Source organism: Cydia amplana, chromosome 18 (genome assembly GCF_948474715.1).
Source record: "Cydia amplana chromosome 18, ilCydAmpl1.1, whole genome shotgun sequence".
NCBI classification, from domain to species: Eukaryota; Metazoa; Arthropoda; class Insecta; order Lepidoptera; family Tortricidae; genus Cydia; species Cydia amplana.
Genome location: NC_086086.1, coordinates 13,132,294 through 13,147,203, shown reverse-complemented (window position 1 = coordinate 13,147,203; position 14,910 = coordinate 13,132,294). Strand labels below are relative to the sequence as shown.

At 31.0% G+C, this 14,910-nt stretch overlaps 1 protein-coding gene across 1 annotated transcript in view; it reads left to right on the top strand.

The window, feature by feature from the left end:
* LOC134656515 (solute carrier family 22 member 1-like) overlaps window positions 1-14,910 on the top strand; it is a 57,279-nt gene that overhangs the window by 5,221 nt on the left and 37,148 nt on the right. The window lies entirely within an intron of this gene.

Below are 14,910 nucleotides of genomic sequence, written 5' to 3'. Positions count from 1 at the left end.
CATAAAAGTTTATGATGGATTCTGGTTCAGAATAGTGTGTAGTTACTTGTAGTTGTTTTCATTTCATTTGTAGTTGCCAAACAACCCCAAAAAAATTGATTCGATTTCACTACGATAGTTTTCTCATGACAATTCAATAATATGTGAAAAATTTGGAAAATCGTAAATGTTTATGATGGATTCTGGTTCAGAATCGTTTGTAGTTATTTGTAGTTCCTTTCATTTCATTTGTAGTTGCCAAACAACCCCACAAAAATCGATTCGATTTTACTATGAGAGCTTTTCTCATGACAATTAAATAATATTTGAAAAACTTGGAAAATCGTAAACGTTTATGATGGATTCCGGTTCAGAATAGTGTGTAGTTATTTGTAGTTCTTTTTATTTCATTTGTAGTTGCGAAACAACCCCACAAAAATTGATTCGATTTCACTACGATAGTTTTCTCATGACAATTCAATAATATTTGAAAAACTTGGAAAATCGTTGACGTTTATGATGTATTCCGGTTCAGAATCGTTTGTAGTTATTTGTAGTTCTTTTCATTTCATTTGTAGTCGTTAAACAACCCCACAAAATTCGATTCGATTTCACTATGAGAGCTTTTCTCATGACAATTCAATAATATTAGAAAAACTTGGAAAATCATAAACGTTTATGACGGATTCTGGTTCAGAATCGTTTGTAGTTATTTGTAGTTCTTTTCTATTCATTTATAGTTGCCAACCAACCCAACAAAAATCGATTCGATTTCACTATGAGAGCTTTTCTCATGACAATTCAATAATATGTGAAAAACTTGGAAAATCCTAAACATTTATGATGTATTCCGGTTCAGAATGGTTTGTAGTTATTTGTAGTTCTTTTCATTTCATTTGTAGTTGCCAAACAACCCCACAAAAATCGATTCGATTTTACTACGAGAGGTTTTCTCATGACAATTCAATAATATTTGAAAAACTGAGAAAACCGTAAACGTTTATGATGGATTCAGGTTCAGAATAGTTTGTAGTTATTTGTAGTTCTTTTCATTTCATTTGTAGTTGCCAAACAACCCCACAAAATTCGATTCGATTTCACTATGAGAGCTTTTCCCATGACAATTCAATAATATTAGAAAAACATGGAAAATCGTAAACGTTAATGATGGATTCTGGTTCAGAATCGTTTGTAGTTATTTGTACTTCTTTTCATTTCATTTGTAGTTGCCAAACAACCCCACAAAAATCGATTCGATTTTACCACGAGAGCTTTTCTCATGACAATTCAATAATATTTGAAAAACTTGGAAAATCGTTAACGTTTATGATGTATTCCGGTTCAGAATCGTTTGTAGTTATTTGTAGTTCTTTTCATTTCATTTGTAGTTGCCAAACAACCCCACAAAATTCAATTCGATTTCACTATGAGAGCTTTTCTCATGACAATTCAATAATATGTGAAAAACTTGGAAAATCGTAAATATTTATGATGGATTCTGGTTCAGAATCGTTTGTAGTTATTTGTAGTTCTTTTCATTTCATTTGTAGTTGCGAAACAACCCCACAAAAATTGATTCGATTTCACTGCGATAGTTTTCTCATGACAATTCAATAATATGTGAAAAATTTGGAAAATCGTAAATGTTTATGATGGATTCTGGTTCAGAATCGTTTGTAGTTATTTGTAGTTCCTTTCATTTCATTTGTAGTTGCCAAACAACCCCACAAAAATCGATTCGATTTTACTATGAGAGCTTTTCTCATGACAATTCAATAATATTTGAAAAACTTGGAAAATCGTAAACGTTTATGATGGATTCCGGTTCAGAATAGTGTGTAGTTATTTGTAGTACATTTCATTTCATTTGTAGTTGCGAAACAACCCCACAAAAATTGATTCGATTTCACTACGATAGTTTTCTCATGACAATTCAATAATATTTGAAAAACTTGGAAAATCGTTGACGTTTATGATGTATTCCGGTTCAGAATCGTTTGTAGTTATTTGTAGTTCTTTTCATTTCATTTGTAGTCGTTAAACAACCCCACAAAATTCGATTCGATTTCACTATGAGAGCTTTTCTCATGACAATTCAATAATATTAGAAAAACTTGGAAAATCATAAACGTTTATGACGGATTCTGGTTCAGAATCGTTTGTAGTTATTTGTAGTTCTTTTCTATTCATTTATAGTTGCCAACCAACCCAACAAAAATCGATTCGATTTCACTATGAGAGCTTTTCTCATGACAATTCAATAATATGTGAAAAACTTGGAACATCCTAAACATTTATGATGTACTCCGGTTCAGAATGGTTTGTAGTTATTTGTAGTTGTTTTCATTTCATTTGTAGTTGCCAAACAACCCCACAAAAATCGATTCGATTTTACTACGAGAGGTTTTCTCATGACAATTCAATAATATTTGAAAAACTGAGAAAACCGTAAACGTTTATGATGGATTCAGGTTCAGAATAGTTTGTAGTTATTTGTAGTTCTTTTCATTTCATTTGTAGTTGCCAAACAACCCCACAAAATTCGATTCGATTTCACTATGAGAGCTTTTCCCATGACAATTCAATAATATTAGAAAAACATGGAAAATCGTAAACGTTAATGATGGATTCTGGTTCAGAATCGTTTGTAGTTATTTGTAGTTCTTTTCATTTCATTTGTAGTTGCCAAACAACCCCACAAAAATCGATTCGATTTTACCACGAGAGCTTTTCTCATGACAATTCAATAATATTTGAAAAACTTGGAAAATCGTTAACGTTTATGATGTATTCCGGTTCAGAATCGTTTGTAGTTATTTGTAGTTCTTTTCATTTCATTTGTAGTTGCCAAACAACCCCACAAAATTCAATTCGATTTCACTATGAGACCTTTTCTCATGACAATTCAATAATATGTGAAAAACTTGGAAAATCATAAACGTTTATGATGGATTCTGGTTCAGAATAGTGTGTAGTTATTTGTAGTTGTTTTCATTTCATTTGTAGTTGCCAAACAACCCCAAAAAAATTGATTCGATTTCACTACGATAGTTTTCTCATGACAATTCAATAATATGTGAAAAATTTGGAAAATCGTAAATGTTTATGATGGATTCTGGTTCAGAATCGTTTGTAGTTATTTGTAGTTCCTTTCATTTCATTTGTAGTTGCCAAACAACCCCACAAAAATCGATTCGATTTTACTATGAGAGCTTTTCTCATGACAATTCAATAATATTAGAAAAACTTGGAAACTTCGTCACTTTTATGATTGATTCTGGTATAGAATCGTTTGTTAATGAATTTAGTATTTTCTTTTCCTTTATAAAAGCAAAATAACGGGAGAAAAAATAATTTCACTACGAGAGCGCGTTGATGTCTTTCACAAGGAATTGGCTAAGTTAGGAAAAAACTTGATCAATCCTACAATTTCCTCGTTGATTATTGTTCAGAATCGTTTGTAGTTATTTGTAGTTCTTTTCATTTCATTTGTAGTTGCCAAACTACCCCACAAAAATCGATTCGATTTTACTGCGAGAGCTTTTCTCATGACACTTCAATAATATTTGAAAAACTTGGAAAATCGTAAACGTTTATGATGGATTCAGGTTCAGAATCGTTTGTAGTTATTTGTAGTTCTTTTCATTTCATTTATACTTACCAAACAACGCCACAAAATTCGTTTCGATTTCACTATGAGAGCTTTTCCCATGACAATTCAATAATATTTGAAAAACTTGGAAAATCGTAAACGTTTATGATGGATTCTGGTTCAAAATCGTTTGTAGTTATTTGTAGTTCTTTTCATTTCATTTGTAGTTGCCAAACAACCCCACAAAAATCGATTCGATTTCACTACGATTGTTTTCTCATGACAATTCAATAATATGTGAAAAATTTGGAAAATCGTAAACGTTTATGATGGATTCTGGTTCAGAATCGTTTGTAGTTATTTGTAGTTCTTTTCGTTTCATTTGTAGTTGTCAAACAACCCAAAAAAAAATTGATTCGATTGCACTACGAGAGCTTTTCTCATGACAATTCTATAATATGTGAAAATTTTGATAAATCGTAAATGTTTATGATGGATTCTGGTTCAGAATCGTTTGTAGTTATTTGTAGTTCTTTTTATTTCATTTGTAGTTGCCAAACAACCCCAAAAAAATCGATTCGATTTCACTACGAGAGCTTTTCTCATGACAATTCAATAATATTTGAAAAACTTGGAAAATCGTTGACGTTTATGATGTATTCCGGTTCAGAATCGTTTGTAGTTATTTGTAGTTCTTTTCGTTTCATTTGTAGTTGCCAAAAAACCCCACAAAAATTGATTCCATTTCACTACGATAGTTTTCTTATGACAATTCGATAATATGTGAAAAATTTGAAAAATCGTAAATGTTTATGATGGATTCAGGTTCAGAATCGTTTGTAGTTATTTGTAGTTCTTTTCATTTCATTTGTAGTTACCAAACAACGCCACAAAATTCGTTTCGATTTCACTATGAGAGCTTTTCCCATGACAATTCAATAATATTTGAATAACTTGGAAAATCGTAAACGTTTATGATGGATTCTGGTTCAGAATCGTTTGTAGTTATTTGTAGTTCTTTTCATTTCATTTGTAGTTGCCAAACAACCCCACAAAAATCGATTCGATTTCACTACGATAGTTTTCTCATGACAATTCAAGTTTTTCAAATATTATTGAATTGTCATGAGAAAAGCTCTCGTAGTGAAATCGAATCGATTTTTTTGGGGTTGTTTGGCAACTACAAATGAAATAAAAAGAACTACAAATAACTACAAACGATTCTGAACCAGAATCCATCATAAACATTTACGATTTATCAAAATTTTCACATTTTATAGAATTGTCATGAGAAAAGCTCTCGTAGTGCAATCGAATCAATTTTTTTTTGGATTGTTTGACAACTACAAATGAAACTAAAAGAACTACAAATAACTACAAACGATTCTTAACCAGAATCCATCATAAACGTTAACGATTTTCCAAGTTTTTCAAATATTATTGAATTGTCACAGGAAAAGCTCTCGTAGTGAAATCGAATCGATTTTTTTTGGGTTGCTTGACAACTACAAATGAAACGAAAAGAACTACAAATAACTACAAACGATTCTGAACCAGAATCCATCATAAACGTTTACGATTTTCCAAATTTTTCACATATTATTGAATTGTCATGAGAAAACTATCGTAGTGAAATCGAATCGATTTTTGTGGGGTTGTTTGGCAACTACAAATGAAATGAAAAGAACTACAAATAACTACAAACGATTCTGAACCAGAATCCATCATAAACGTTTACGATTTTCCAAGTTTTTCAAATATTATTGAATTGTCATGGGAAAAGCTCTCATAGTGAAATCGAAACGAATTTTGTGGCGTTGTTTGGTAACTATAAATGAAATGAAAAGAACTACAAATAACTACAAACGATTCTGAACAATAATCAACGAGGAAATTGTAGGATTGATCAAGTTTTTTCCTAACTTAGCCAATTCCTTGTGAAAGACATCAACGCGCTCTCGTAGTGAAATTATTTTTTCTCCCGTTATTTTGCTTTTATAAAGGAAAAGAAAATACTAAATTCATTAACAACCGATTCTATACCGGAATCAATCATAAAAGTTACGAAGTTTCCAAGTTTTTCTAATATTATTGAATTGTCATAAGAAAGCTTTAGCACTAGAATACAATTCAAATTTGTGGGGTTGTTTGGCAACTACAATTGAAACGAAAAGAACTACAAATAACTACAAACGATTCTGAACCAGAATCCATCATAAACATTTACGATTTTCCAAATTTTTTACATATTATCAAATTGTCATAATAAAACTATCGTAGTGAAATCGAATCAATTTTTGTGGGGTTGTTTGGCAACTACAAATGAAATGAAAAGAACTACAAATAACTACAAACGATTCTGAACCGGAATCCATCATAAACGTTTACGATTTTCCAAGTTTTTCACATATTATTGAATTGTCATGAGAAAAGCTCTCATAGTGAAATCGAATCGAATTTTGTGGGGTTGTTTGGCGACTACAAATGAAATGAAAAGAACTACAAATAACTACAAACGATTCTGAACCGGAATACATCATAAACGTCAACGATTTTCTAAGTTTTTCAAATATTATTGAATTGTCATGAGAAAAGCTCTCGTAGTGAAATCGAATCGATTTTTTTGGGGTTGTTTGGCAACTACAAATGAAATGAAAAGAACTACAAATAACTACAAACGATTCTGAACCAGAATCCATCATAAACATTTACAATTTATCAAAATTTTCACATATTATAGAATTGTCATGAGAAAAGCTCTCGTAGTGCAATGGAATCGATTTTTGTAGGGTTTTTTGGCAACTACAAATGAAATGAAAAGAACTACAAATAACTACAAACGATTCTGAACCAGAATCCATCATAAACGTTTACGATTTTCCATGTTTTTCTAATATTATTGAATTGTCATGGGAAAAGCTCTCATAGTGAAATCGAATCGAATTTTGTGGGGTTGTTTGGCAACTACAAATGAAATGAAAAGAACTACAAATAAATACAAACTATTCTGAACCTGAATCCATCATAAACGTTTACGGTTTTCTCAGTTTTTCAAATATTATTGAATTGTCATGAGAAAACCTCTCGTAGTAAAATCGAATCGATTTTTGTGGGGTTGTTTCGCAACTACAAATGAAATGAAAAGAACTACAAATAACTACAAACGATTCTGAACCAGAATCCATCATAAACGTTAACAATTTTCCAAGTTTTTCAAATATTATTGAATTGTCACGAGTAAAGCTCTCGTAGTGAAATCGAATCGATTTTTTTTGGGTTGTTTGACAACTACAAATGAAACGAAAAGAACTACAAATAACTACAAACGATTCCGAACCAGAATCCATCATAAACTTTAACGATTTTCCAAGTTTTTCAAATATTATTGAATTGTCATGAGAAAACCTCTCGTAGTAAAATCGAATCGATTTTTGTGGGGTTGTTTGGCAACTACAAATGAAATGAAAAGAACTACAAATAACTACAAACGATTCTGAACCAGAATCCATCATTAACGTTTACGATTTTCCATGTTTTTCTAATATTATTGAATTGTCATGGGAAAAGCTCTCATAGTGAAATCGAATCGAATTTTGTGGGGTTGTTTGGCAACTACAAATGAAATGAAAAGAACTACAAATAACTACAAACTATTCTGAACCTGAATCCATCATAAACGTTTACGGTTTTCTCAGTTTTACAAATATTATTGAATTGTCATGAGAAAACCTCTCGTAGTAAAATCGAATCGATTTTTGTGGGGTTGTTTCGCAACTACAAATGAAATGAAAAGAACTACAAATAACTACAAACGATTCTGAACCAGAATCCATCATAAACGTTTACGATTTTCCAAATTTTTCACATATTATTGAATTGTCATGAGAAAACTATCGTAGTGAAATCGAATCGATTTTTGTGGGGTTGTTTGGCAACTACAAATGAAATGAAAAGAACTACAAATAACTACAAACGATTCTGAACCAGAATCCATCATAAACGTTTACGATTTTCCAAGTTATTCAAATATTATTGAATTGTCATGGGAAAAGCTCTCATAGTGAAATCGAAACGAATTTTGTGGCGTTGTTTGGTAACTACAAATGAAATGAAAAGAACTACAAATAACTCCAAACGATTCTGAACCTGAATCCATCATAAACATTTACGATTTTTCAAATTTTTCACATATTATCGAATTGTCATAAGAAAACTATCGTAGTGAAATGGAATCAATTTTTGTGGGGTTGTTTGGCAACTACAAATGAAATGAAAAGAACTACAAATAACTACAAACGATTCTGAACCGGAATACATCATAAACGTCAACGATTTTCCAAGTTTTTCAAATATTATTGAATTGTCATGAGAAAAGCTCTCGTAGTGAAATCGAATCGATTTTTTTGGGGTTGTTTGGCAACTACAAATGAAATAAAAAGAACTACAAATAACTACAAACGATTCTGAACCAGAATCCATCATAAACGTTTACGATTTTCCAAATTTTTCACATATTATTGAATTGTCATGAGAAAACTATCGTAGTGAAATCGAATCTATTTTTGTGGGGTTGTTTGGCAACTACAAATGAAATGAAAAGAACTACAAATAACTACAAACGATTCTGAACCAGAATCCATCATAAACGTTTACGATTTTCCAAGTTTTTCAAATATTATTGAATTGTCATGGGAAATGCTCTCATAGTGAAAGCGAAACGTATTTTGTGGCGTTGTTTGGTAACTATAAATGAAATGAAAAGAACTACAAATAACTACAAACGATTCTGAACCTGAATCCATCATAAACGTTTACGATTTTCCAAGTTTTTCAAATATTATTGAAGTGTCATGAGTAAAGCTCTCGCAGTAAAATTGAATCGATTTTTGTGGGGTAGTTTGGCAACTACAAATGAAATGAAAAGAACTACAAATAACTACAAACGATTCTGAACAATAATCAACGAGGAAATTGTAGGATTGATCAAGTTTTTTCCTAACTTAGCCAATTCCTTGTGAAAGACATCAACGCGCTCTCGTAGTGAAATTATTTTTTCTCCCGTTATTTTGCTTTTATAAAGGAAAAGAAAATACTAAATTCATTAACAACCGATTCTATACCGGAATCAATCATAAAAGTTACGAAGTTTCCAAGTTTTTCTAATATTATTGAATTGTCATAAGAAAGCTTTAGCACTAGAATACAATTCAAATTTGTGGGGTTGTTTGGCAACTACAATTGAAACGAAAAGAACTACAAATAACTACAAACGATTCTGAACCAGAATCCATCATAAACATTTACGATTTTCCAAATTTTTTACATATTATCAAATTGTCATAAGAAAACTATCGTAGTGAAATCGAATCAATTTTTGTGGGGTTGCTTGGCAACTACAAATGAAATGAAAAGAACTACAAATAACTACAAACGATTCTGAACCAGAATCCATCATAAACGTTTACGATTTTCCATGTTTTTCTAATATTATTGAATTGTCATGGGAAAAGCTCTCATAGTGAAATCGAATCGAATTTTGTGGGGTTGTTTGGCAACTACAAATGAAATGAAAAGAACTACAAATAACTACAAACTATTCTGAACCTGAATCCATCATAAACGTTTACGGTTTTCTCAGTTTTACAAATATTATTGAATTGTCATGAGAAAACCTCTCGTAGTAAAATCGAATCGATTTTTGTGGGGTTGTTTCGCAACTACAAATGAAATGAAAAGAACTACAAATAACTACAAACGATTCTGAACCAGAATCCATCATAAACGTTTACGATTTTCCAAATTTTTCACATATTATTGAATTGTCATGAGAAAACTATCGTAGTGAAATCGAATCGATTTTTGTGGGGTTGTTTGGCAACTACAAATGAAATGAAAAGAACTACAAATAACTACAAACGATTCTGAACCAGAATCCATCATAAACGTTTACGATTTTCCAAGTTATTCAAATATTATTGAATTGTCATGGGAAAAGCTCTCATAGTGAAATCGAAACGAATTTTGTGGCGTTGTTTGGTAACTACAAATGAAATGAAAAGAACTACAAATAACTCCAAACGATTCTGAACCTGAATCCATCATAAACATTTACGATTTTTCAAATTTTTCACATATTATCGAATTGTCATAAGAAAACTATCGTAGTGAAATGGAATCAATTTTTGTGGGGTTGTTTGGCAACTACAAATGAAATGAAAAGAACTACAAATAACTACAAACGATTCTGAACCGGAATACATCATAAACGTCAACGATTTGCCAAGTTTTTCAAATATTATTGAATTGTCATGAGAAAAGCTCTCGTAGTGAAATCGAATCGATTTTTTTGGGGTTGTTTGGCAACTACAAATGAAATAAAAAGAACTACAAATAACTACAAACGATTCTGAACCAGAATCCATCATAAACATTTACGATTTTTCAAATTTTTCACATATTATCGAATTGTCATAAGAAAACTATAGTAGTGAAATGGAATCAATTTTTGTGGGGTTGTTTGGCAACTACAAATGAAATGAAAAGAACTACAAATAACTACAAACGATTCTGAACCGGAATACATCATAAACGTCAACGATTTTCCAAGTTTTTCAAATATTATTGAATTGTCATGAGAAAAGCTCTCGTAGTGAAATCGAATCGATTTTTTTGGGGTTGTTTGGCAACTACAAATGAAATAAAAAGAACTACAAATAACTACAAACGATTCTGAACCAGAATCCATCATAAACGTTTACGATTTTCCAAATTTTTCACATATTATTGAATTGTCATGAGAAAACTATCGTAGTGAAATCGAATCGATTTTTGTGGGGTTGTTTGGCAACTACAAATGAAATGAAAAGAACTACAAATAACTACAAACGATTCTGAACCAGAATCCATCATAAACGTTTACGTGTTTCCAAGTTTTTCAAATATTATTGAATTGTCATGGGAAATGCTCTCATAGTGAAAGCGAAACGTATTTTGTGGCGTTGTTTGGTAACTATAAATGAAATGAAAAGAACTACAAATAACTACAAACGATTCTGAACCTGAATCCATCATAAACGTTTACGATTTTCCAAGTTTTTCAAATATTATTGAAGTGTCATGAGTAAAGCTCTCGCAGTAAAATTGAATCGATTTTTGTGGGGTAGTTTGGCAACTACAAATGAAATGAAAAGAACTACAAATAACTACAAACGATTCTGAACAATAATCAACGAGGAAATTGTAGGATTGATCAAGTTTTTTCCTAACTTAGCCAATTCCTTGTGAAAGACATCAACGCGCTCTCGTAGTGAAATTATTTTTTCTCCCGTTATTTTGCTTTTATAAAGGAAAAGAAAATACTAAATTCATTAACAACCGATTCTATACCGGAATCAATCATAAAAGTTACGAAGTTTCCAAGTTTTTCTAATATTATTGAATTGTCATAAGAAAGCTTTAGCACTAGAATACAATTCAAATTTGTGGGGTTGTTTGGCAACTACAATTGAAACGAAAAGAACTACAAATAACTACAAACGATTCTGAACCAGAATCCATCATAAACATTTACGATTTTCCAAATTTTTTACATATTATCAAATTGTCATAAGAAAACTATCGTAGTGAAATCGAATCAATTTTTGTGGGGTTGCTTGGCAACTACAAATGAAATGAAAAGAACTACAAATAACTACAAACGATTCTGAACCAGAATCCATCATAAACGTTTACGATTTTCCAAGTTTTTCACATATTATTGAATTGTCATGAGAAAAGCTCTCATAGTGAAATCGAATCGAATTTTGTGGGGTTGTTTGGCGACTACAAATGAAATGAAAAGAACTACAAATAACTACAAACGATTCTGAACCAGAATCCATCATAAACGTTTACGATTTTCCAAGTTTTTCACATATTATTGAATTGTCATGAGAAAAGCTCTCATAGTGAAATCGAATCGAATTTTGTGGGGTTGTTTGGCGACTACAAATGAAATGAAAAGAACTACAAATAACTACAAACGATTCTGAACCAGAATCCATCATAAACGTTTACGATTTTCCAAGTTTTTCACATATTATTGAATTGTCATGAGAAAAGCTCTCATAGTGAAATCGAATCGAATTTTGTGGGGTTGTTTGGCAACTACAAATGAAATGAAAAGAACTACAAATAACTACAAACGATTCTGAACCAGAATCCATCATAAACATTTACAATTTATCAAAATTTTCACATATTATAGAATTGTCATGAGAAAAGCTCTCGTAGTGCAATGGAATCGATTTTTGTAGGGTTTTTTGGCAACTACAAATGAAATGAAAAGAACTACAAATAACTACAAACGATTCTGAACCAGAATCCATCATAAACGTTTACGATTTTCCAAGTTTTTCACATATTATTCAATTGTCATGAGAAAAGCACTCGTAGTGCAATCGAATCGATTTTTTTTGGGTTGTTTGACAACTACAAATGAAACGAAAAGAACTACAAATAACTACAAACGATTCTGAACCAGAATCCATCATAAACGTTAACGATTTTCCAAGTTTTTCAAATATTATTAAAATTGTCACGAGAAAAGCTCTCGTAGTGAAATCTTATCGATTTTTTTTTGGGTTGCTTGACAACTACGAATGAAACGAAAAGAACTACAAATAACTACAAACGATTCTGAACCAGAATCCATCATAAACGTTTACGATTTTCCAAATTTTTCACATATTATTGAATTGTCATGAGAAAACTATCGTAGTGAATTCGAATTGATTTTTGTGGGGTTGTTTGGCAACTACAAATGAGATGAAAAGAACTACAAATAACTACAAGCGATTCTGAACCAGAATCTATCATAAACGTTTACGATTTTCCAAGTTTTTCACATATTATTAAATTGTCATGAGAAAAGCTCTCATAGTGAAATCAAATCGATTTTTGTGGGGTTGTTTGGCAACTATAAATGAAATGAAAAGAACTACAAATAACTACAAACGATTCTGAACCAGAATCCATCATAAACGTTTACGATTTTCCTAGTTTTTCAAATATTATTGGATTGTCATGAGAAAAGCTCTCATAGTTAAATCTAATCGATTTTTGTGGGGTTATTTGGCAACTACAAATGAAACTAAAAGAACTACAAATAACTACAAACGATTCTTAACCAGAATCCATCATAAACGTTTACGATTTTCCATGTTTTTCTAATATTATTGAATTGTCACGAGTAAAGCTCTCGTAGTGAAATCGAATCGATTTTTTTTGGGTTGCTTGACAACTACAAATGAAACGAAAAGAACTACAAATAACTACAAACGATTCCGAACCAGAATCCATCATGAACGTAAACGATTTTCAATGTTTTTCAAATATTATTGAATTGTCATGAGAAAAGCTCTCGTGGTAAAATCGAATCGATTTTTGTGGGGTTGTTTGGCAACTACAAATGAAATGAAAAGAACTACAAATAACTACAAACGATTCTGAACCAGAATCCATCATTAACGTTTACGATTTTCCATGTTTTTCTAATATTATTGAATTGTCATGGGAAAAGCTATCATAGTGAAATCGAATCGAATTTTGTGGGGTTGTTTGGCAACTACAAATGAAATGAAAAGAACTACAAATAACTACAAACTATTCTGAACCTGAATCCATCATAAACGTTTACGGTTTTCTCAGTTTTACAAATATTATTGAATTGTCATGAGAAAACCTCTCGTAGTAAAATCGAATCGATTTTTGTGGGGTTGTTTCGCAACTACAAATGAAATGAAAAGAACTACAAATAACTACAAACCATTCTGAACCGGAATACATCATAAATGTTTAGGATTTTTCAAGTTTTTCACATATTATGGAATTGTCATGAGAAAACTATCGTATTGAAATTGAATCAATTTTTGTGGGGTTGTTTGGCAACTACAAATGAAATGAAAAGAACTACAAATAACTACAAACGATTCTGAACCAGAATCCATCATAAACGTTTACGATTTTCCAAGTTTTTCACATATTATTAAATTGTCATGAGAAAAGCTCTCATAGTGAAATCGAATCGATTTTTGTGGGGTTGTTTGGCAACTATAAATGAAATGAAAAGAACTACAAATAAATACAAACGATTCTAAACCAGAATCCATTATAAACATTAACGATTTTCCAAGTTTTTCAAATATTATAGAATTGTCACGAGAAAAGCTCTCGTATTGAAATTGAATCGATTTTTTTTGGGTTTTTTGACAACTACAAATGAAACGAAAAGAACTATAAATAACTACAAACGATTCTGAACTAGAATCTATCGTAAACGTTTACGGTTTTCTCAGTTTTTCAAATATTATTGAATTGTCATGAGAAAACCTCTCGTAGTAAAATCGAATCGATTTTTGTGGGGTTGTTTCGCAACTACAAATGAAATGAAAAGAACTACAAATAACTACAAACGATTCTGAACCAGAATCCATCATAAACGTTAACAATTTTCCAAGTTTTTCAAATATTATTGAATTGTCACGAGTAAAGCTCTCGTAGTCAAATCGAATCGATTTTTTTTGGGTTGTTTGACAACTACAAATGAAACGAAAAGAACTACAAATAACTACAAACGATTCCGAACCAGAATCCATCATAAACGTTAACGAATTTCCAAGTTTTTCAAATATTATTGAATTGTCATGAGAAAACCTCTCGTAGTAAAATCGAATCGATTTTTGTGGGGTTGTTTGGCAACTACAAATGAAATGAAAGGAACTACAAATAACTACAAACGATTCTGAACCAGAATCCATCATTAACGTTTACGATTTTCCATGTTTTTCTAATATTATTGAATTGTCATGGGAAAAGCTCTCATAGTGAAATCGAATCGAATTTTGTGGGGTTGTTTGGCAACTACAAATGAAATGAAAAGAACTACAAATAACTACAAACTATTCTGAACCTGAATCCATCATAAACGTTTACGGTTTTCTCAGTTTTACAAACATTATTGAATTGTCATGAGAAAACCTCTCGTAGTAAAATCGAATCGATTTTTGTGGGGTTGTTTCGCAACTACAAATGAAATGAAAAGAACTACAAATAACTACAAACGATTCTGAACCGGAATCCATCATTAACGTTTACGATTTTCCATGTTTTTCTAATATTATTGAATTGTCATGGGAAAAGCTCTCGTGGTAAAATCAAATCGAGTTTTGTGGGGTTGTTTGGCAACTACAAATGAAATGAAAAGAACTACAAATAACTACAAACGATTCTGAACCAGAATCCATCATAAATGTTTACGATTTTCCAAATTTTTCACATATTATTGAATTGTCATGAGAAAA